Source organism: Carya illinoinensis, chromosome 15 (genome assembly GCF_018687715.1).
Source record: "Carya illinoinensis cultivar Pawnee chromosome 15, C.illinoinensisPawnee_v1, whole genome shotgun sequence".
In the NCBI taxonomy this organism is placed as follows: Eukaryota; Viridiplantae; Streptophyta; class Magnoliopsida; order Fagales; family Juglandaceae; genus Carya; species Carya illinoinensis.
The window spans coordinates 19,335,647-19,348,296 of record NC_056766.1 but is presented as its reverse complement, the minus strand read 5'-3'; the positions used below and the strand labels follow the sequence as shown (position 1 = coordinate 19,348,296).

Below are 12,650 nucleotides of genomic sequence, written 5' to 3'. Positions count from 1 at the left end.
TGTGAGACTTGTGGCATATTATTGGTGAGATAAGGCTCTTTCTGAGTTTCTCCAACAAAACTATAACTCGTGGGAAAAAACTGCTTGTTTCCAAGACATTATTGGTGGAAAAAACATACAGATTTTGCCGCAAAGTCTAGATCTAGACTTCTCTCGTGAGAAATAATACAGTTTTCCATGAAATAAGGTGGTGACTTATTGTTTTACCCATGAGCCTTTTCATGGAAAATGCATGGTTGAATATTGTTTTTCCCATGAACAACATTCGTGGCAAAAAGACAGTTTGCATATGAAAACTTTCATTGAAAATAAATATTTTTCAAAAAAAAAAAAAAAAAAAACCAAACTACCTATTAGTCGGAAAAAGACAGCTTGCATGAAGAATATTAGTAGGAAAAGATCATTTTCATGAACATTAGCCATGGGAATATTGATTGCCCATTGTGCAAACAACCAGCTATTTTGCCACCACATCATCTCTTCATAAAATGTCTGTTCTCACAAAGCGTGCTTGTAGAAAAAACTATGTTCCAAAAACTATGTTCCCTACAGTTTTCCCACGAAGTGTAACAATCAAAATACTCAAATATCACTGTATTGAATTAAAAACCAACTGACCATAAAAAGAATATCAGAATTACAACTATACAACAAAAGGCCATTCACTTGATAAAACCAGCACACGAAGAACTACAACAAAAAATTTCAATTCACCAATTAAATATAACAGAATTTAAAGCCAGTTTTAAACTTCTTTCCACTAGGTTAACCAGTCAATCAAGGCCATGAAAATACATTAATGTTTGCAAATAGGGGAGTATAGGAGAGAAGCCTACATGGTCAGTAATGCCTAACAACATGTTGACATATTTTTTGTTCTAGAAACATATTACTTAAAACACTTCCATGCTGCTCTTGTTTGCTCCAATTCATTTCCATTCATATATATATCTGGTTGCAAAACCGCTTAATCCACAAATATTAGGAGCTCATAATTACCTGAAAAAAGAAAAAGAAAAAAACCATGTAGTTAACTGTATTAGCCAATAGAACACATTCCTTACCTAGCTACTAGGACATTACTATAGCAAATCAATCAACGGCTCATACAAACAAGGAATCTAGAACACATTCCTCATATCCAACCACTTTAATTTCATACACCTTACTTGTGACACCACCAATCTCTGCTTGGGATGGAATGAAGACTTAGAGTTTCGGAACATGTAACACAAGGTTACATACTCTCGTACATTATAGTTAACATGCAATACATCCTATAAGTGCAACTAGAATAATGCAATATTCGTAGCGGATTGAGGGTGACAAAATAAAACTTATGCCAGAATAATTAAAAACATCCTAATTCATTCCAACATAAGTTTAAACCAAATATTAGCATAATTTTAACGCAACTAATCATCATAAAAAGTTTCCAAAACTAGATCAACTGCTTCATGGGTTTTAAAGCATGAAGGGTTAGTGCTATAAACATCAGGATAAGGTCCAGTGTTTTCTAGAGGTCTGGCTCCTCTTCAATCAATTGGATCCATCGTTCCATCAAGCCTATCTTCCTCAAGTCCTTCACAACTTCTATCATTCCGAGTGAAATGATAATGGGTCCACAAGGGGTGAGATTTACTAGAAATATCAGTAATTAAATAACCAATGCGCACAAAGATAAAATAAGCATAATGAATATGAAATGCATGTAATACGAAAAAATCAGTGTATGTCCCCCATCTAGATTTCTCAATATTTTCAGAAAAACTGAGATACACATTTTCTTATAGAGAACATTTTTCTACTTAAATGGCAAAAATATCATAATATATCATCATTATTAGCAATTAATACTTAATCTTAACAACATAATATGTGGTATTTTCAAAGTTTCCTATATGCACTGTGAGTACCTGCTGGTGACTGTAGTACAACTCATGATAAAACTACATTGTCTGCAAACTCATTCTTAATGCATGGGTAATATAACATAATATTATAACATCATAACATGTACACCCACCAGCCTTATGTGTCATAACATTTGACTTCGCTCTTGCGTTCTTTAAAAAGAACATATTTGAAGCCCATTGACTGTTCTTCATCAATATAGGGGTTACCACTCCATTCTTAAACACTCCAAAGTGGACAGAGGAGTTACACTAGGATAATTCCCTATTCTAACTTTTGGGGTCATGAAAAAAATTATATTCATACTATGTTGAAAAATATAGTTCATGACATGTACATATGTAGCAAGCTTTCCTGTGAAAATTACATTTATATACAAATGTTAAAAATGGTGAAAATATCACATGCCATGTAAGTATACACTCAATTTATTATATAATATGATATTTTATGCTCAAAATGATAATTATAACATGAATGTGGCATTTATCAATAAATCATAAATAATTCATCAATGTGTAAATTAGAGACCAATTTACAAACTTCCTAAATTTGAAAGGTCGTAGCAGTTGAAATAAAATTCATACTAAATTAGGATTTATAATATAATGGGAAGATGTTCATAATCAAAAGGCTTTAAAAATAAATATTTACAAAAATACCCCTAAACTCTTAAAAATTGCCACAAAGGCTATAAATTTTTCACTATTTGCAAACGAGCCTAAAATTTAATCAAATTTCATGAACCTCATATTTTTCATATTCTAAAATCATATATACCCTTAGAATTTTAAAATTCAAAGTGGAACTAGCTCAAACACACACAACATGTGGCATACACTCTAGTTGATGCCTAAGTGCGTTTTTAGCTATTTATCCCTATGAATGAGTGTTTATGCAATTTTATTAAATTATAAATAATCACTATAGTCCTTAATGACATGATAGAAACAAATTATTGGGTGCTCAAGTTCCTCCCAACACTTAATCTCTCAAGAATTAAGGGGGAAGATGGCTCTCAATTTTCAAGAGGAGCTGGAGTTAAGGTGTGGAGGAAATGAGGGGGTGGAGGGGATTTTTATAGGCAGCAATGGGGGAGGTGACATTGGCCTAACCCCTTGGGGATTGGGTGGTTTAGGTAGTGGTGTAAGGAGCTAAAATGTCAGCTTGCCTTCATCATCTTATGTCACTTGTGCAGGGTGAATAGTGCCCTAAAATCACCATGACTTCATTAAGTCAGGTGCTACATTGATCTTAAGGATGCTGATCTATTCATGGTGCAGAAGAAAGAAAAGAAAAATAAGTAAAAATCATACATGAAGCTGAAGGGTTCAAAGGTGGCTTTTTTGGGCAATTTTGATCATGGCTTTGACTCACCCTCTTGCCCTTTCTTTATGGCTGCTTTGTGTAGGTCATAAGCCATATTTGGAAGGCTTTACAAGTGGGGGAAGGGTTCATGGTTGGATGCCAAGTGATCATGTAGTGGCAGCTTAAATGAAATGGGTGAAGGGAAGTGGGTTGTCGAAATGGAGGTGGCTTGATGTCTTCTGTTTTGTGTTTTTTTTGTGTGGGAAAAAATAGGTCAAATGCTCATGATGACCATGGGGACCTCTTGGGGATTGGGTGGTGGTTAAGGTGGCCTAGGGTGGTGGCTCAGCCATGGGAAGAAGTGAGGTTGAAACCATCTTGGTTCTCATCCAACTAGTGTGCCCTAGGTGAAATCGGTTTTGGTTTGGTTCTTGAAACCAAATTCGTCCAAGACTTGGTCTGGTTTCAAAAGGGTCTCATTAGGTATTTAAAGACCATAGTGCCCTTGAGTAAAAGACACAAGAATATTGGGCTTAAGGGCAAATTAGTTCATTGCATACAAAGGGCACACATGTGTGCCGATTGGTATAGTTTAGGGTTTGATATATCATTTCTCTTAATGAAAATTGTGGAGGACTATCTAGGGTCCCAATACGACGTAAGAATGATGTAATTGAATAATGAAATAAGATAATTTCAGATCAAAAAGGTTAAAAATATTAAGAAAGAAAATTAAGCTCAAAACAAGATTTAAAGATCACTAATCATGAGTAAGTTGATTAATGATCTTAACCAAATTTCAAAACTTAATTTGGGCTTAAAGAATCACTTAGGTTATTCTATAGGCTTGAGAAAACCCATGTTATAATGTATTGGGCTTTAATTTGAAGAGTGAAGAGAACTAAAACAAGCCTTGAGGCCTTGTTGGGCTTAAAAGGGCTAGGAGTGTGAGTGGAGGTGTTATGGGCTTTGGGTGTGGGTTGATGAGAGACTTTTGTTTCTAGATTTTGAGGGATTATGAAAGGCCTCAAGATCTATAAAGATGTGGCCTAAAAGGCTTACCTTGACGTAATTGGACTGTGGGTCAAGCTTATACCAAGTTAGGCCCAAAAGGCATTATGTCTTCTTAAAGTTGGGCCAACTCTTATCCCCTGCTAAGGCTTGCATTCCTTAAGAGACTTGGTTCAAGGCTTCTAAGTCTTTGCCCATTCACATTCTAAAGTTCTAAGGGTCTTACTAGGATTACTAGTAGGCTTCCTCCACTAATCCTTCATACTTAATAATCAATGACACTAAGTGCCATGGTCTTAATAAATCTAACTATTCTTAATAAAATAAAATAAATAAAAATAATAATACATAATAATAAAAATAAAATATTTAATGTCCAAAATCATAATCTTAATCTAAGGGCGCTAATTAAATGCTAATCCTAATGCTTAATTAAGTTCTTATCACATGATCCCACCAGTTTAAGACCTCTCAAGAAACATTTAAAACTGTAGACAGAGAAAATGAAAAGAAAGAAACTCTTCAGTTTGCCCTAAATTTACTGTACTCTGCCCAAAGAAAACACTCGGGTCTACTTCATCATCAGGAGTCAAGGGTTTTGCATATCTAACATATATGCTTTAAAAAAGATATTCTATAGCAGAATTTATAAGTTTTCGGTGCCATTACTTTATGCAAAAGTGCACACGCTGAGACATCTCATCAACCAAATCACATCACAGTGATCACACCAAAATATTCAACAAAAGGATTGAATAATCTTGCCCTTTAAGTTCTCCTAACCTAAATATTCAATAATATAATAGTAAAATCATATGGCTCTGCCATCAAACTGATACAGTATAAATAGAAGTAGTAAATAGGATAAGTGCACAATCAGGAAAGTAGGAAACAAAAGTAGACAATCAATGCAACTATGGGGAAAAAACAATCCATGACCCTTTATCTGATAGATCAAAGAAACCATGTTTCATAACTCCACCTCATTTGAATACATCACAACTACTCGTCCATCAACATACATACATACATAAATATATGTGAATATATATATATATATATATATTGGACGGTCAAAGGCAGTTGAAGCATGTTCAAATATAAGGTTCGTATAATAACAAGAGTAATGTTACATACAGTCATTTTTGTATACTCCCTGTGCACTTTACTGATATGATTGACTGGATTAATTTTTTTTTAATATCCAACCAATTATATCACTGGAGTGTATAAAAAAATGTACAAAAATGACTACACATAAAATTTTTGTAATAATAATGAGGTAGAAAAAACAACCAAGTAGGTAGCTAACAGTAGGCCTAATCATTGACCTGTCCAATCAGTATTTTGGCCCGACCCAACGTGGCCTGCAAGCAAGCACCATCAGAAATAATCCGACCTAACCCTCATGGTTCGGGTCGGGTAAGACCATCTTCTTCTTTTTTAAACTCTCCCTGCTTCTTGCCTTTTTGTCTCCTCCAACCCCGAAAACCACCAAATCACCACTTCCTTTGCCTCTTTTCTCCAAAAGAAAGTATGTAATCACTCAAAACATTCTTAACAAAAAACCCAATTCAGTGCCTTTGAAATCTCTCCCGTCGCAAGCCACCTTAGCTACCTTAATCTTCTCTACTATTTCCCCACAAGCTACCCTAGCCCTTGACAAGCCCGCACCCCCTGAACCCCACCAGTAATCGAAGCCGAACTAACCAAATCTAGCCCGTCAAATCCCTTGCCCTCACAAAACCTCCTCCTCACAGCCCCAAAGCTCCAATCCCAGAATAACTCTAACCTCCAAGAATGTGGCCAATGGCGATACGACGAATTCTTGAACGTAGTGAAGAAGGGCAAAAGTAGAGAGAGTCAAATTCAGCAAAGACAGCTCTGCTCTTCAGCTCACCGCCGTTGGTGGCCGCCAAGCCACTGTAATTGTACCCAAACTTATTTTTTTCGAGGAGTATTAACTATAAAGCCCCATATTTTCATCGTTTTGTTAATCCCAATAGAACCATAGGGTTTCTTATAAGGAAGCAAGACCAAACAGAGACATGGTGACAAAGCCATCATCTTCTTGTGAGAGAAAAGGAAGATACCTCTGTTGGAGACCCACGCCAAAGCTATTCTTGGAGCTGCGACCGAAGAGGGAGAGTGAGAGTGAGAGAGAAATTTCTTTAGATGACCCGCTTATAATTTTAACCCAATAAAGTCGGGTGGATCTGATCGGGTCAATCGGTTTATATGTATTTTTGCATAGGCCTCGCTAACAGTAGAGATCGAGATGCATGCATTCTGAAGCAATTCACCATGCATTAGCAACACAAAGTCTAATGTCAACCATATGCCTATTTGGTTTGAAATAGATAACATCAATCGCAATCAAAAGAAATCTTAATCTATGAAAGCATTTGAGAGATCCAAGAACGATCATTTCGAATAATGTATTATGTTTAGAAGGTATTAACCTAATTACTCCATTAAATGTACATATATAATATTATTTTTAGAAGGTATATTAAAATCAACAAGTTCCTATATATATATATATACGTGTTTTGGTAGAAGTTTGAAATTAAAACAAACTAGATCCTATAAACGCAAATAACACATTAGTAATTAATAAGCAAAATATTTTTATTATTGGGGCTGCTTTTCCTGGAGCAAAGCAAAAAGGGATATATTGATCTCGAGATATTTATATATATATACACATATACATATAATTGGTGAAGCAGTCCATGCTTTGCCTCCCCAATGAAGTTTATGATGAGTGATATCTACCTTTAGGTTGCCGATAATCTGTAGTGACATCTCCCTCCCCAAGCTTGTCTCTCTATCCTTACTAGCTAGCTTTTAAGGTGGTAGGAAACATCAATTAATATTGCTGCTCAGTACTATAATCAAATACCAACTTGCTCTACGGGCATACACAAGGCCAAGTTTTTCCACCGAGTGTTGGGTAACAATTTTATTGGGAATTTCTCTATTTTGAGAACAACTACAAAGGTGATGACACTTGCATTACTTTATGCTTTCTTTCCCGTAGATCTCATCCTTTCACTCGCACTTTTGTAATTTCAATTGTACGCAGGTTATATGACATGCATTATATGTTGTGGATGATCTGAACATGATCTGAACATGTTGTAATTTTCACTGAAGTGCACCAGCTAGGAGTTACGTTTACGGAGGCTATTTACATAGTCCCTCCCTTCTTTGGATACATGTGTAGAAATCACAAATGATCTCTCTCTCAAAAGTTCTCTCTAGTCCTGATTTTACGTTATGGAATTGTGGGTGTTGTTTTGATATTATCACGTAGCACATTCCATCATCAATGGGAGGATTTTGGATAAACGATGACAATGAAGAATTTGTGAAATACTGTACTAGAAGCAAGATATTTTCGACTAAGTAATATCATTTTCACTGTATACATTTAGATCTAGTCTTTTTAACATTGGTATCAGAGTATGGATCAGTTGTCCCGATTTATATTTGTTGTGCGTGATGTGTTTTTCTTCACTGAAATTTGTTTTCTGTGACGAGAATTTTTTTTTTTCTTTCTCTCGGTAACCACGAGCCACCTGAGAGGTAGTGGTGCACTCCGGTGTTAGGCCACTCAAGACCGCATGCATGCACATGGTCCGTGCGGTGCTGCAACGTACACCTCTGTTTCCAGCGTGCATGAAGCGGAGCAACAGTGCTCACCGTTTAGGTGCTGCCACATGTGTGCCGAGTCTACCACCACGGCACTGCGCTGCCCGGCCTTGCGGCAGAAACTCTGCTGCGCAAATAGGAGCATGGAGACACCACTTACCGGTAAGGTGCAACGCCGCTTGTGGATCTACGAGGCAACGACAGCGAAGCACGCTGCCACGAGAGGCAGCGTTATTGGGTGGCGTGCTCAAAGAGGAGCACTGCTGCTTCGTGCAGAGCAGCTGCAGTGCAGCTGGGCGCGGAACGGCGCACCAGGCCTGTGCAATGGCTCTGCCGCACGCAGAGCCAAGCACCAGGCCGTGCGCAGAGCCTTGCACCATGGTGGTGCACTGCTGCGGGCAGATCCGCTGCTGGACCGCAAGACTGAAGGCAGACGATGGAGGCACTGCTGTAGCGCGGCAAGCTATGCCGCGTGGGGAGCCGCTGCTACGGCGCGGTGCCTCTACGAAGAGCTGCGCACGGAGGGTGCGGAAAAATCTGCTGCGCCCTGCCCATAGCCACCCGAAACGACGGTGCTGCAAACCTTGCAGAGGTTGTTGCGCACCTGTTGGGTGGTCTGCCGCGGAACAGCACCTCACCTGTTGTTATGCCCATAGTCACTGCTGCTCTCAGCTGCATGGTGCAGCGCGCATCAGTCAGCGGCGGAGAGAGGCAGCTCCAACATATTTTTGGTTCAGGAGCTGCAGCAGAAGATTTTCTGAGTAGGGAAATGATTTTTGTAACCATTGGGTACTAGAGGAAGAAGATGAGCGGGTGGTGGCGGCGCTAAATTTTATTTTATTTTATTTTTATTTATTTCTTTTTTTCTGTTATATTAACAGGAACCCTACGGGTGAACGAGGGAAAGATTAAAAAAAAGAGAAATGCTACGTACAGTCGTAAAATTTCAAATGTCGCATAATCGTTTTGAAAAAAAGTGAAGTCCACTATTAAAAAGTTAGTTTTTTTTTTTTTATGTGGGTCCTATATTAATTTATTTTTTTCAAAGTGACTGCACGCCGCTTACATAACCACTACTACAAATATCATTTCTCTAAAAAAAAATTTTGATAAAAGGGTGGTTTGAGTATAAAATATCATATGGGCCGACAATTGTGAAATGGCCTTTGGGCTTTAAGTTTTTTTTTTTAAATCTAGCCCATCTTGATTTGTTTTAAATCATGTTGAAAGGCTTTGGGCTTCAGGACAACTATAGACTATTTGTTGGGTCTATTTGTTTTTTAAGTGTTTTAAACCCAGCCGAATCTCTTGTATTTTTTTAAGAGAGACCTCTGGCCGAACTGTGAGCCCAGTAGGCTATTAGAGCCTAGAAGGTCTAGGCCTGTTCTGCAGATGGGCATCCAAGAGGGTGCGACCTGTTCAAGATCAGAGGAAATTTTTTTTTTTTGGAAAAAAGCTTAGGTGATGTTTTGAATCCAAAACTTATTAGAGCCCAGCAGGCTTAGGCTTTCTCTACAGATGGGTGCCCAAGAGGGTGTGGCCCATTAGCTGTCCAAGATCGGAGGGAAAATTTATATATATATATATATTTTTAAAAATGCTTAGGTGATGTTTTGAACCCAAAACTTATTAGAGCCCAGCAGGCTTAGGCTTTCTTTGCAGATGGGTGTCCAAGAGGATCGGCCCACTGGCTGTCCAACATCAGGGGGAAAATTTTTAATTTTTAATTTTTTAAAAAATGCTTAGGTGATATTTTGACCTCACATATAAGAACAATAGGCTCAACCATTGGGTTAGAGTTTATTGTTGGTAAGTTTGCTGACTTTATTTATTTATTCAGCATGTTATTTTTTGAAATATTTTATGAAATATTTTAGCATGTGATTCTGGTTATCAAATACATGCTTGCTATGATATTATTTTTGTCACATATGTTAGGCATTTTATTTTATGTCATAAATTGTCTAGATTATTATTTTTTGTGAATAATAATTATTTGAATGAAATGTGGTGATTATTTTTGTACATGTTTTGTGATTACATGTAATTGTATGAGCTTATTTCATTATTAGTATTTGCTAGGCTAATTTTATAAATTAGTCTTTAAAATATGTTTTAGATGTTATAAAATAAAGTATTAAGTACACTGAGTTTTATTAGTATGTGCTTATGATTGACTCAAATTGATTTCTTCAGTTAAGGAATAAATTGTTTTTTAGCATGTGACTAACTTGGTAGATTACTTATCTTAGTGGGAATATGTTATTTAGAATTAATCTCCTATATGATATAAATTTGCCCAAAAATTAAGATAGAAATAAATAATTGGACATTGTGGTGCAAAAGATGATTACGAAGTATAGTGAATTTTCGATCTTGCGACATGTATTAATTATTTTTGTTCTGACTTAGATTAACGTGGAAAGTTTCTTAGATGTGTGTGTAATTAGATGTGCATAGATTAGTAATTTTGAGATAACTAAGAAGAAAGCCTAGAGATTATTTATGCTACTTAATTGTCTCATTAATCTCCTCCATGAGCAACAGTTGGAAACAAATGAAGATTATTATAAGTGTTAGATAGTCTAAGACTATAATTATTGTTAAAACCTTTGAAATGTCTAGAGTAAAATTGAAAGTGTGTGTGGGATGCATGCACTACAATTTTTGTTTTATTTTAGAAGTTGAAGAAATCAACTATCAGATAGAATTAAACCACTATTTTTTCTTTTGAGAACTTGTGGTTAATAATGGAAATTGCTTGTTGTTTTTGTAACGCAAAGATTAATTGCTCTTATTTTTTTAGGTTGAGTATTAGAATCTTGGAGTAATTTAGATTAACTCACAAGAACATACTCTCTAAAACTTGCTAGTTAGTATGTCTGGCAAGTTATGACATTAAAATCTGAATGTGCAAAAGTGTTAAGGACATTCTTAATTGGCACATTTATTTTAAAGGTTTTATCAGTGTACCTCTATATGGTATTAGCACTGGTGATCTTGCTCAAGTTTTATTTCCCTCTAGTGACAACAAATAGGTTCTTGTAGATATATGAAATTAGGAGCACCCATTGAGAGTAATACCAAGCACCTTGAAGGTTTGAATGGTAATTGTAACAAAAGTCTAAATAATTAGATATGACTTAATTCAGCCTAAAAATCTTGCTCGTGGTTGCACTGATGCAAGATAAGTTTTAGGTTAAGATAATTTCTCGCAAAATTTTCTTTTCACTCCTATAGAGGATTGTAGAATATGAAAATATTAAATAAATGAGAAATTAGTGCTTTTGTTGCATAAAACATTAAATAAGTCGCATACTGCATTTGTTGCATAAAACGATGTTTTTATTAGTGCTTTTAATGCGATATTAAAGAAGTCTAGACCTAATTTGAGTTAAGACTTATTGAAAATAGTGGTGTTAATGATAATTCCTAGGGGTTTAAAAGTTGAATGGTCACTCATTGACTCAATGATATTATTTCTTGGGTGGGGAAATGATATACTAAAATGTGGCATTAAGGCTTAGGATGATGAATGTGAAACTTGAAAAATTGAAGGTTTTCTCGCTAATAAGACCCCTCTCCTTTATTTAGAAGAGTCAAAGAAAAAGGCAAAAATGATCATTTTCTATATGAAAGTTCCTATACATGCACAATAAGGACATGGAAGAATAAAAATATTGTTTCATTATATAAATGCAATTCCAATTTTTTTTAAGGAAAATATATTTTTCAATTAAAATATTTTTTCAAAATTGCAATTGAATGAGTTATATGATGAGAACAATTATCTCGCAGTTTAATGATTTGTTGAGAATGGAGTTATAAATGAGTTATGGTGCAAAAGAAGTTGTGGCCTTAATTATAAATTGAAGGTTGAGAAATTGAAGGTTTTGTCTCTAATGAGACCCATCTCATTTATTTAGAAGAGTCAAAGAAAAAGGCAAATATGAGCATTTTCTACACGAAAGTTCCTATACATGCACAACAAGGACATGGAATAATAAAAATATTGTTTCATTATTTAAATGTGATTCCAATTTTTTTTAAGGAAAATATATTTTCAATTAAAATATTTTTTCAAAATTGAAATCGTATGAGTTATATGATAAGAACAATTATCTCGTAGTTTAATGATTTGTTGAGAATGGAGTTATAAATGAGTTATGGTGTAAAGGAAGTTGCGGCCTTAATTATGAATTGTCGTTCTTAGGTCAAGTTTATTCACGATTGTGAAAGGATAAGTGACTATTTTGTGCAAACGTAAATTCTATTAAAATCTAAAAGATATAAGTTTGATCATTTTTTGGTTAAGTTAAGAGAACTAATCGTATTTTCGGTGGGGGTTGGGAATTGTGAACTTTTTGCAACACTTGGTTTTTGGAAAGAACGTTTCACTACGTTTCATTCCACATTATCTTAACCTTAATATTTTTCAAAATTAAATTTTTTTTTAAGATTGCTGAAAATAGTGGAGTAATTCAATAACTAGTATGAGTATACCTTTGAGTGATGGTATACCATTAGTGATAATGACTCTCAAAAGTCAAATAATTTAAAGATCCTCATAAATAGTGTGAAAGCAATATATCAATATTATATCGTCGTTAGAAACTAGAAGAGAATATTTGTAATATGGCTCCGCTAAAGGTACTGAATTCACTTAGTAGGAATCTCAAAATAAAATCTAAGAATCACTTCACTTATATGATCCAACTCGGAGTTATTGATCTGTTTGACAAAGGAAAAGTGGAGTTGAT

The 12,650-nt window shown here is 35.4% G+C and overlaps 1 long non-coding RNA gene across 1 annotated transcript; it reads right to left on the bottom strand.

Annotated features, from left to right (window-relative positions):
• Positions 1–644: 644 nt before the first annotated feature.
• Positions 645–6,592, bottom strand: LOC122295888. The gene is made up of 2 exons (XR_006238307.1): positions 6,327–6,592; positions 645–999 (listed from the first exon to the last, which is right to left on the bottom strand). It is a non-coding gene; the product is annotated as an uncharacterized LOC122295888 (long non-coding RNA).
• Positions 6,593–12,650: the final 6,058 nt, after the last annotated feature.